Source organism: Scyliorhinus canicula, chromosome 16 (genome assembly GCF_902713615.1).
Source record: "Scyliorhinus canicula chromosome 16, sScyCan1.1, whole genome shotgun sequence".
Lineage (NCBI taxonomy): Eukaryota > Metazoa > Chordata > Chondrichthyes > Carcharhiniformes > Scyliorhinidae > Scyliorhinus > Scyliorhinus canicula.
In genome coordinates, this window is record NC_052161.1 from 18,734,912 (window position 1) to 18,747,086 (window position 12,175).

Here is a 12,175-nt window from a genome sequence, read left to right on the forward strand (position 1 = left end):
GCAGACCCATGACGTCATCATGACAGGATGGCTCATAGCATCAAAAGAACCTCCCCACAGATTCTGCCCTTTTTACATCATTAGGGAGGATTTCATTGTACAAGATGGAATAGGAGACAACATTTGGTCTTTATTGATTCATTCTCCGGTTTATGAAGTTGATCACTTGCCCGACATGAAGAGCACCAAAGAAATTGGAAAGCTGAAGAGACACTTTGCTGTTGAGTCTTTAAATCAAACCATTGAGAAATCCAAACAAGTAGGAATTATATTCGCCTGGCATGGATTAATCACCATCTTCCGTAGGGATGCATCCCACTTCACTCAGTCCAGAAAGCTTACACCTGTCGGAAAAGGTGATTAAAAAGAGACATGTTGTCAAAGTTTTCTGTCTTGCACTCCTCAGGACAGCCGCGAGAATACAAAATTTCAAAAGGAACAACAGTTTATACCACATGAGGAGAAGGTGCTGATCGGTTGCCAAATCGACTCTGATTGGTCAAGTGTTGCGATGCAGAATGCACCAGGGAACGTTTGTACTCGCATGCTTTTGTTTAATTTTAAAAAGGGTAAACAAGCTAGCACTGATGGAATATTAATTGTTGCTCCCTTGACTCCCTTTCTCCTATGTATGTCCACTCCTCCACCCCATATTGTGTTCTAAGTGCACACTTTAATATACGAGAGGCATCAATAAAGGCCTGTCAGTAAAGGCATTCTTATGGGTTTTAGATAGATTGCAACATCTTTTAAATTTGAAACATGTTGTTGCTCTTTATAAGGTGTTATATGTTCGAATATGACTAATAACTCATGGAAACCTTTCCCTTATTACAAGATGCATTATGTTACTGACAATATAACTAGATATGTTGTTTTCTTAGTTTAAGGATTTTGTATCGTCAGGATATATTGTTGGAATGATTTGCCCCATTTCTTTATGTTTTTCAATTATGCAAATACAAAGCTTGGATGTTTATTCCTACTTTGTTTACAATTTATTTTTGAAATGTACGTCATATGGGTAGAGCAACATTTATTGTCCATCGCTAGCTGGTAATGGTGTGTCCTCGTGCTGAAGATGCTCCCACAATGGTATTGAGTGAGAGATTCCAGACTCTAATCTAGTGATGGGGTAGAAACACCAATATATGTCCAAATGAGGGTGGTGTGTGACCTCAAGGAGAAATTGATGGTGTCCCCACAATACTGCTGCACTCACTCTTCTCCACAGTAGAGGCTGCAGGAGAGGAAAATGCAGATAGGTAACCATGGAAACTTGCTGCAGTGCATCTGAACAATTGTATATAATGTACCACAGTCCACCAGTCACGGAGTGCAGGGGGGGGTTATTGGCAGGGGCACCAATCAAGTGAAGTGTTTGGTCCTCTCCAGTAGTGAATTGCCACTGCACCCATCCAGGCAAATGGTGAGCATTTCACCACAAGCAAAACGTGGAGGGGGTCCATGATTAATCACTGCCCCAGAGTACAAATAAACTCTAACCTGTCCGTGTAGTGACAGTGTTGTGGTTGGCCAACACAATTTCTTGACAATGGAGATCCCCAGGATATTTACCATGGAGGATTTACTGATGACGGTGCAATTTGTTTTGTCCATGTGTTTGTTTACAATCCCTAATTTCTAAGGCAAACACAATTGGTGTAATCTTTATATACCTGAATGATCTTCCTAAACACCTCTGCCTTGTTGCCTTCCTCCTCACCTTTAAAATTCTCCTTAGAATCTTTCAACCATATTTCTAGCCAACTCACCCACTGTTTTCCACCATCCAGCTACTTTGGATGTTTTGTTATGTTTAATACGCTATCTAATTGCAAACTGCAGTTGGCGTCCACAAGATACTTTAGATACAAGACTAATTCAAGTGGATGTAAATAGCTAGCTAACATCACAGCTCAACCGTGTTATACTGAGGCTAAAATCTCTTGTAAGCGATGTGCAATACACATTGGCTCACTGCCAATTCTGATCAGAAGAAGTCTGTAAAAATTACAGGATGCAAGATCATTAAAACAGAAGCAAAAGGATGCTATGCAAGACCTGTTGGTAAACAAAACATTGTGTGTTGGCATGAGTTAAAGCTGAGCATCAGTGAGGAATAATTCAAGATACATGTTTCCAGTGGCTGAGTTTTATGTTGCTATCCCATCCTATCACTCATCACAACACTTCTGAACTTATTATAATTGGCAATAAATTGCCACACTTTAGTTTTAAGGGTTTGGTTGACTAAAATTGCTGCAATGAAACAATTGCATGCAGTTTGCAGCATGGAAGCTATGAGCTTCATCAGTCTTCAGTCACAAGTGCTGATGAGTCAAGCAAAGAGTACAGCAAAATTGGCCATCTAAGGTCATGACACTTCAGCAGTTTGCATTTCCGGCGATGTACTCCACCCTTTTGAGGTCAACCAAATATAAGAAAGGAAACAAACTTTGGGATGAAGCAAAAAAGGGCCGCACCTGATGGGGGAACTGCCTGAACTTAACAAAGTTCAACAGAAACTTAAAAACATCAAATGATAGTGCAATTAAAGGGATCAATGAAGCACTCCAACCCCTGCGGTGCCCAGCGGGCAGGGAAGGCGGCGAGGTACGCCACACTTGGGGGCACATGTTAGGAATTTAGGCGGGGAGGTCAGTCAGCTGATCTTTTCAACTGGAAACGTGCATTGGCAGTGAGGATTCTTTGGAGAAGAATGTGACCTGCAGTGCAATTCCCAGGTATCAAATCTTACAAAGAAGCACCAAATTGTTATTTTTTTTAATGCATGCCTCTTATCACGCCTGATTACAGTCAGGGACAAAGTTACATACAATGCTCAAGCTGATTGTGGTTTGTGGAGAGTGAATGTGTGTATGTAATGATGTGAAGTTATTGGGGAAATAATTTCTTATTATTACATTAGTCACAGACTCCACCAGGTATTCAGGTGGGGGAACATTGGTATTTGGACCAACTCAAATGCCCATGTTAGTTTTCCATCTATCTAGTAGAATTTTGGCCTCACAAAATTCTGTTCTGCGTGGCCACTGAAAGGTAAGTAGGAGAATAGCCACCAGCTTTATTGTGGTATGTAATGGAGGAAAGCATTGCAAAGACGTTTACTTTAAATTTTCGGCCCAGAACATCCTTGGAGACTGAAGGATCTCTGTGCCTTTTCACTTATACAAGAATGGAGCTGCACAATTCTCATCCGGAGTTCTGGCCCAGGTTTGGTGAGGAATGTGCAGCGCAGCAGCTCTGGGCGTCTTCCAGTGCAGCACAGCACTGACGGGGGGGAAGTGAAGCCACTGCCACTTTTCACTGGCTGCTATGAAATGGGTAAGTTTAAAGATCCTAGTCACTTTAACAGGGAAAGAAGGCAGGTTGTATGACAAGAGCACTATAGGATGGGTGGGTGAGGGGGAACAGTAGTCAGGAGGGTCAGGATTGTATTCAGGGAAGTAGTCGGTGGGGGGGGGGGGGGGTGCGCAGTGGGGGTCTGGTTGTCCAGGGTCAGTGGAGTTAGTGGGGGTCAGGGAGTCAGCAGGTTTGGGGTAGTTGGTGGGGCAGAACGTAATGGTGGGGCGGGAGGTAATGGGGGAGGGGGGTTCGAGGTTCAGTGGAGGGTTGGACGGATTATCAGTACAATAGTTTCCCAGCAGTTAGAAGTGCGTTTAATCCTTCTAACTTTTCCTGGATTACTATTCTGCTAAGAGAGACCGAACCATCCAAAGCCTCCAACTTAAAGTTGGAGTTGTGGATAGTTCTCAGTACAGGGCAATTCTTCAGCAGAAATGTAAATTTTCCAGGCAATTCCTCTGGAGCTTTTTGCCTCGAGACTTACGGGAGATCGCCTACTGCATCTTCTGAGGTACCCAATCTTGGGTATGACCTCTGTGGAATGGGAGTTCTTGGCCTTGTCCCCACCATTTACAATAATCTGCTCTTATCGTGGAGGGCGGCCTATATCGAGCGACTGGCACAATAACAATTTGTCATCTACATCAGTGCTAATTACAAAGACGCCGCTTAAAACTGACTTTGAAAGAGTGGATGAAGGTAAAGCAGTGGATGTGGTGTACATGGATTTTAGTAAGGCATTTGATAAGGTTCCCCATGGTAGGTTTATGCAGAAAGTAAGGAGGCATGGGATAATGGGAAATTTGGCCAGTTGGATAACGAACTGGCTAACCGATAGAAGTCAGAGAGTGGTGGTGGATGGCAAATATTCAGCCTGGAGCCCAGTTACCAGTGGCATACCGCAGGGATCAGTTCTGGGTCCTCCGCTGTTTGTGATTTTCATTAATGACTTGGATGAGGGAGTTGAAGGGTGGGTCAGTAAATTTGCAGATGATACAAACATAGAACATACAGTGCAGAAGGAGGCCATTCAGCCCATCAAGTCTGCACTGACCCACTTAAGCCCTCACTTCCACCCTATCCCCATAACCCAATAACCCCTCCTAAACATTTTGGATAATAAGGGCAATTTAGCATGGCCAAACCACCTAACCTGCACGTATTTGGACTGTGGGAGGAAACCGGAGCACCCGGAGGAAACCCACGCAGACACAGGGAGAACATGCAAACTCCGCACAGACAGTGACCCAAGCCAGGAATCGAACCTGGGACCCTGCTCTGTGAAGCCATAATGCTATCCACTTTGCTACCGTTCTGGTGGAGTTGTGGATAGTGAGGAGGGCTGTTGTCGGCTGCAAAGATATATAGATAGGATGCAGAGCTGGGCTGAGAAGTGGCAGATGGAGTTTAACCCTGACAAGTGTGAGGTTGTCCATTTTGGAAGGACAAATAAGAATGCGGAATACAGAGTTAACGATAGGGTCCTTGGCAATGTGGAGCAGCGAGATCTTGGGGTCTATGTTCATAGATCTTTGAAAGTTGCCACTCAAGTGGGTAGAGCTGTGAAGAAGGCCTATGGTGTGCAAGCGTTCATTAGCAGAGGGATTGAATTTAAGAGCAGTGAGGTGATGATGCAGCTGTATAAAACCTTGGTCAGGCCACATTTGGAGTACTGTGTGCAGTTCTGGTTGCCTCATTGTAGGAAGGATGTGGAAGCTTTGGAAAAGGTGCAAAGGAGATTTACCAGGATGTTGCCTGGAATGGAGAGTAGGTCTTACGATGAAAGGTTGAGGGTGCTCGGCCTATTCTCATTCGAACAGAGAAGGATGAGGGGTGACTTGATAGAGGTTTATAAGATGATCAGGGGAATAGATAGAGTGGACAGTCAGAGACATTTTCCCCGGGTAGAACAAACCATTACAAGGGGGCATAAATTTAAGTTGAATGGTGGAAGATATAGGGGGGACGTCAGAGGTAGCTTCTTTACCCAGAGAGTAGTGGGGGCATGGAATGCACTGCCTGTGGAAGCAGTTGAGTCGGAAACATTAGGGACCTTCAAGTGGCTATTGGATAGGTACATGGATTACGGTAGAATGATGGGGTGTAGATTAATTTGTTCTTAATCTAGGACAAAAATTCGGCACAACATTGTGGGCCAAAGGGCCTGTTCTGTGCTGTATTTTTCTATGTTCTATGTTTTGTTCACTCTACCTAGGCCCATTCCCCCGCCCTATCTGTGCGATTCGGTAATTACGGATTCAGAAATGGTTTCAAGAAAAGCCAGATCTTCAAACAGCTTCAATCAGCTGCCACAACGTTAGCAACCACAGGAGTTATTACATTGCTGCAACCGGGGAAATCACATCAGCACAAACCACCCACTATTATACAGTGCATTCAACACTCAGAAAACCCATTATTTACAGCATGCGTAAATTACCACCCATTTAGAGCAGGAACGTAAGTTTCTCTACATATTTTAAGTCTCATTCCACCTCCAATTAGTGTCTACACCTGGATAGAGAAATTTATGGTTTGCCTTGATTCCTGATCCTCACCCAAATGAAAAATGAAAATCGCTTATTGTCACAAGTAGGCTTCAATGAAGTTACTGTGAAAAGCCCCTAGTCGCCACATTCCAGCACCTGTTCGGGGAGGCTGTTACGGGAATTGAACCATGCTACTGGCCTGCTTTCAAAGCCAGTGATTTAGCCCTGAGCTAAACAGCCCCTAAAATACCTTTGCCTTTAAGTTAATGTGATTAACTAGATTCCTATTAGTAGCTTATTGAGGAGGTAATTACACGGAGGTGGCTTCTTGCCATTAAATTCGACTCTGCATTCTCATCTTCCACAATAACCAAATCACTGAATCAATTAAGGTCCAATTAATGAGGTTCCGGAATAGTGGAAATGTCTCCTCTGTGTAACTACCTGTTCCAACTTCCCAGGTTAAACAAAGGTCAAACGGATGTTTTTAATGCTGCAGAATTTTTTTAAAATTAAAAATAAAGTGGAGACACTGGCACCGACTTTGAGATGACAAAGAGGTAATAGTCACACGAAAAGGAAACAATGTCACACGTGGTTATTTCTACTTGTAAAAGGAAAGTTTGCTGGGGTAAGGGACAAATACGAGGTGGGACTAAATGAAAAAAGATCTGACATTGGCACTGTGAGCCAAAGGATCTCCTACCATTTTCTGTGATTCTATGCAGTCATAAATCTGCAGAAGTGACCATGTTAACCATATGAAAATACGAAAAATCATTCGCATTAATGCCCCCACCAAATGCTGCTTGTGTTACTCCAGAACATGTAACGTCATCCATTGTGGATCAGAATGAGAATCTGAACTGGCTTTAGTCTGAATTTACAATTGGCATTTGTGACATTTTGAGAATATGGCAACAGTGGGCTTCACATCAAAGACGTGTTTATATCCAACAAAGTGCTTGGCAACATATTGGACCAGTGGCTAATTTGAAAAGATGTTGGATAGAATACAAAGCCTGTTCCAGACGCATTTAATTCTTCCACTCCAGTCTATGGTGCTCTCATGCCCTCTATAGAGTCCGTTGAAAATAGCCAGGTCATCATCTCTTTTACAGGGCTTTGGTATAGGGATTATGGGCGTTCTTTTTTAAACTGCTTGTTACATGCAATTTGCAGATTTTCTATTTCACATCAGTAATTTTTTTCTCGCATCATCCCAACCTCCTTTCCAACTCAGGAGTGGAGGGACCTGGGTGTATATGTACATAAGTCATTGAAGGTGGCAGGACAGGTTGAGTGTGATTAATTAAGTATGCAGTATCTTAGACATTAGTAATAGGGCATAGAGTATAAGAACAAGACAGTTGTGTTGAGCTTGTATAAGTCACTAGTTCAGCTTCAGCTGAGTATTGCGTCCAGTTCTGGATGCCACACTTTAGCAAAGATGTGAAGGATGGCAGCATGGTGACACAGTGGCTAGCACTGCTGCCTCACAGCACCAGGGACCCGGGTTCAATTCCGGCCTCAGATGACTGTCTGTGAGAAGTTTTCACTTTCTCCCCGTGTCTGCATGGGTTTCCTCCGGGTGCTCTGGTTTCCTCCCATAGTCCAAAGATGTGCAGGTTAGGTGGATTGAATATGCTAAATTTCCCCTTGGGGGTTCAAAAATGCGATGGTTAGGCAAGGTTACCCGGACAGGGCGGGGAATGGGCCACGGTAGAGTGCTCTTTCAAAGTCAGTGCAAATTTGATGGGCCAAATGGTTTCCTTCTGCACTTCCTTATGCAAGGATTGAAGAGAGTGCAGAAAGGATTCGCAAAAAGGGCTGGTTTAGCTCAGTGGGCTAGACAGCTGGTTTGTGATGCAGAACAAGGCCAGCAGCGTGGGTTCAATTCCCGTACCAGCTTAACCGAACAGGCGCCGGAATGTGGTGACTAGGGGCTTTTCACAGTAACTTCATACTTGTGACAATAAAACTTTATTATTATTATATTATTATTAAAATGGTCTGAGGGATATGGAACTTCAGTTATGAAGATAGATGGGAGAAAGGATTGGAACAAAGAAGAGGAGATAAGATAGGGGTGTTTAAATTCATGAGGGACCTGAACAAAATAGAAATTACTCCCACTCATGCAAGCATCAAGAATGAAAGGGCGTGGATTTATTATAACGACTAAAAGAGACAATAGTGAGATGAGAAAAACCTTTCTCACGCAGAGAGTGGTTAAAGCTTGGAATGCACTGCCTGAGAGTGTGGTGAAGGCAGATTCTATCAAAGCATTCACAAGGGAATTAGATTGTTAACTGAAAAGGAAGAATGTGCAGAGTTGGGGGAGAAGGCGGGAGCATGGTAACATGAGGATTGATAATTTGGGAGCCGGTGCTGATGCTATCGGCTGAGTGGCCCCCTTCTACAATGTAATAATTGTGAATTTATGATTCTGTGGTACTATAGCATTGCCTATAGTTCTGCCCAGGCAAGTCAATATCCCTGATATGTGGCAGCACATTGGTTTGGAGAAATACATATGCATTTGCTACATTTTGGTCATCATCCAAAAGCAGGTCCACTTTTGCATCTCAGATTGCCCATTATTTTCACTGCTCCCAATTTCAGAACATGAAGATTGCTTCTCATGTGCAATGGTGACATTATGGTGAGCGTAGCTGCTTTTATATCATGCAGCTGGAATCATTTCTAAGGTTCAAGTTAATATTAAAGTTGTTAAGTCCATTAGCTGGCTTGTTTAAACTCATATGCGATTGGCTGGGCAAAGATAATTGGCAGATTTATCATCACACTGATAGAGATAAATGATAGACTGCTGCATTGATTAAATAGTTTGGACGCTCTACAGTATTATCGACACCAAGGTTTTAACATCTGCCAAGGGGAGATTTAATGTTGACTGGGCCAGTGAACAATAAAACCTGTGGCTAATTCAGTTGTCCTCATTCTAAAAAAGGTAAAAATTCAGGATGTGCAGAAGGATATATGAAAACTATTTTTGACAAATTTCCTTCATATTTGATTTGAATATATGACGTTCATATCTCACGGTAAGGTCAGCATTTATTGCTCACATGGAGTTCTCCCAAGCTGCTCACCATCCTGACTCGGAACTATATTGCTCTTCCTACACTCTCGCTGGGCCAAAATCCTGGAACTCACCCCCCCCCCCAACCCAACCACTCTCCCCCCCCCCCCAACCAGCACCCCCCCCCTCCCCCCCCCAACCACCTAACCCCACTCCTAACAGCACTATGGGTGTACCTACACCAGATTGGGCTGCAGAGGTTCTATAAGGCAGCTCACCCCCACCTTCTCAAGGACAATTAGAGACGGGCAATAAATACTAGTCCAGCCAGTGATGCCCACGTCCCGTGAACAAATTGAAAAAAGGTGTTTGATACACCCAGTTTGAGTCAGCATGGGATGGGAGTCACATGTAGACCTTGTCTCATGCACTTACTCGATTAGTAATCCAGACCTCGTTACTAGTCTAGTGACGCAACCGATTAACTACCATACCCAGAGATTAAATACTACCTGAAACTATAGAGTCGCTGAGCAGTTTGCTGCAGCAATTAAGAGGTTCCATCTAAACGCTGGCATTTAATTCAAATGAAAATGATTCATCGTTATTCACAGTGGTTGGATAAGAATTTGGGCAGCTAGAATCGATTAAACATTTGCCAGAAGGTGCTCAAATTGTTAGAAGAGAGTTCTAATTAATGACAAATAGACATAAGAAAGGATAACTGAGGGATGTTGGAGCGTTGTCAAGCAAATTAGTGAACTTAAAAGGAATAGTTATCTGCTCAATCATCATGGATTTAGCGGAGTCAGTTCAAAACTGGCCTAACTCATTGGAATTCTCGGCCATTTCCAGTCATTATGGTAATATACTTTCTTCAGAGTAAGTGATCCCAATCAAGTGTCTCAGGCCACATAAGATGCAATTTTGCAGGAATCTATCTGGAGGTGAATTCGGAATCTAGTAGAAAAATAAATCTCTCTGATAATTTTCTCACATGCACACTGGCACCCTGGCAGCTATTAGTGCGCATAGGGCACGGTGCCTCTAATTTCAGAGCAGGTGTTGGCTCCCAGGTGGGGCAGGCATTTGAAAGAAAAGAACATTATTATCCAGTGGTCCCCTTCTTCAAAGAACCGTCTTCACTGAAACCAACCATAGCACTCGGATTAATCCATAAAGTGTACATCCTGTTCACAAAAAGCATGGCAAGTCCAATCGAGCCAATTCCCACCCCATCAGTCTACTCTCGATAAGGTGATGGGTGATGGGAGGTTCCAATGATAGTCCTATCCAGTGGCATTTGCTCATCACCTGTTCACTGACGCTTAGTGTGGGTTCCATCAGAAGCACTCAGCTTCGGACTTCATTGCAACCTATGTCCAAACATGGAAGAAGAGCTGAATTCCAGAAGTCAGGTGGGAGCGACTGCCCTTGGCATCAAGATAGCAGTTGGTCAAAGAGGCTAAGTAGACTGAAGGAGACCATCATGTTTCTGATAATATGGAAAGCAAGTGGGTGCCAAAATCATAAGCCTGCCCGTCCTCTTGAATAAAACTATTAGCAAGCTTTGAGTTGAGTTTGTTCAAAAGCCTATCGACTGCAGGTTTTCATTGCCTGCTCCATTTCTCACGAGTTGCATGGGAAAGACATTGGGAGTGAAGTACGCCAGGTATGAGGGGGTTGCACTAGAGTGGTTGAAAGGCCTGCAAATGGGACCATGGGTCATCCCACAACTTTACCAATCAGGCTAAAAGATGCGATGTGGGGGATACCTCCTCTGGAGGATCTCCTGTGCCCACCTGAGGCAGTATACCCTAGGTGATTACCCCTCTTTGTGCCTCCATACCCCGACCTCTAAAACCCAATCTCTCCACCTCCGCTTGCCTCTTGGGTCTCCAATCCCTCCCTGGCCAAACTCCCCAGATATTATGTAAAGTGTGGCATTCACGTTCTTCCTTCCCGAGGACTAACTGGGTCCCAGCTGTGGCCACTAATTGCTTTTGACGCTACCGGGACCACTCAGTTGCTGACCAATCAGATTGACCTGCATCTCCTAAGGGCAGGATTTCCTGTCCCTATGGAACGGAAAGTCCCATTGCCACCTTGTTAATGCCGCCCCCAGTACTATCACCGGGATAGCCCACTTTAAAATCGGCGAGCTGCCAACTAACTTTACAACGGGGGGTGGGGACTGCATTGCCCTATAAAATACCCCCCCCCCCCTCAATGTTTCAGGAGCATTAGTCCCTGTCTTTGGATTACTAGTCCAGTAACACTACCACTGAACATCTGAAAGAATCTGAGAGAAAGAAAATGGAGAACTAGTAATATCTTATTTTGCATTGGAGACAGGAATAGAGGTGGAGGACTGGAGGATTGTTAATGCTATACCGTTATTCAAGAAAAAATAGAGGAATTAAGCCAGGAAACTACAGGGCAATCATCTTAATACTGGTACTGAGGAAGTTATTGGAAACCAATATTAGGGACAAAATTAACTTTCGTTTGGAATGGCATGGATTGATTCAAAAGAGCCAGCATCCAGTTGAGAAAAGCAAATCATCTCTGAATCATTTGATTGAATTCTTTGAGTTGAGAAAGAGATTTGATCAAGGGAGCGAACAAAATGTTCTCCATATGGCCTTTGAGAGGGCATTTGACGAAGTGCCATGCAGGAGGTTTGTTAAGAAGATGGAAGTCCCTGGAATTAAGGGGAAAGTGCTGGCATGAATACCAAATTGACTCGGTGACTGGAAACTAAAGTTTCAGACTAGGAAGTCATCTTTAAGTCATCTTTGTCTACAGGAATAGTGCCAGAAGACTGGAGGATAGAAAATGTTGTCCCCTTGTTCAAGAAGGGGGGTAGAGACAACCCCGGTAACTATAGACCAGTGAGCCTTACCTCTGTTGTGGGAAAAGTCTTGGAAAGGTTTATAAGAGATAGGATGTATAATCATCTGGAAAGGAATAATTTGATTAAAGATAGTCAACATTGTTTTGTGAAGGGTAGGTTGTGCCTCATAAACCTTATTGAGTTCTTTGAGAAGGTGACCAAACAGGTGGATGAGGGCAAAGCAGTTGATGTGGTGTATATGGATTTCAGTAAAGCGTTTCATAAGGTTCCTCACGTTAGTCGATTGCAGAAAATACGGAGGCATGGGATTCAGTGTGATTTAGCAGTTTGGATCAGAAATTGGCTAGCTGGAAGAAGACACAAGGTGGTGGTTGATGGGAAATGTTCAGACTGGTGTGCAGTTACTAGTGGTGT

At 43.6% G+C, this 12,175-nt stretch overlaps 1 long non-coding RNA gene across 1 annotated transcript in view; it reads right to left on the reverse strand.

Moving 5' to 3' along the window:
* Positions 1-261: 261 nt before the first annotated feature.
* LOC119950585 overlaps positions 262-12,175 on the reverse strand; it is a 61,087-nt gene continuing 49,173 nt past the window's right edge. Inside the window, exon 3 of the long non-coding RNA XR_005457363.1 lies at positions 262-344. This is a non-coding gene — a long non-coding RNA (uncharacterized LOC119950585). The remainder of the gene's footprint in view (positions 345-12,175) is intronic.